Source organism: Pipistrellus kuhlii, unplaced genomic scaffold, assembly GCF_014108245.1.
Source record: "Pipistrellus kuhlii isolate mPipKuh1 unplaced genomic scaffold, mPipKuh1.p scaffold_m20_p_159, whole genome shotgun sequence".
Taxonomy (NCBI): Eukaryota; Metazoa; Chordata; class Mammalia; order Chiroptera; family Vespertilionidae; genus Pipistrellus; species Pipistrellus kuhlii.
In genome coordinates, this window is record NW_023425470.1 from 1,347 (window position 1) to 1,556 (window position 210).

Genomic DNA, 210 nt, shown 5'->3' on the forward strand with positions numbered 1-210 from the left:
TTGGCCGCGAGGGCGCTGGCGGGGCGGGGCCTGATGGTGAGGGGCGGGACCTGGCGGACGGGCGATTGGCTGCGAGGGCGCGGGTGGGCGGGCCTGGAGGGCGGAGCAAGGCCTCCGATTGGCCGCGAGGGCGCTGGCGGGGCGGGGCCTGCGGCGGCGGCCGGCACGCGGCGCTCGCTCCCCGCTTAAATGCGCCGGGCTCCCCGCCGC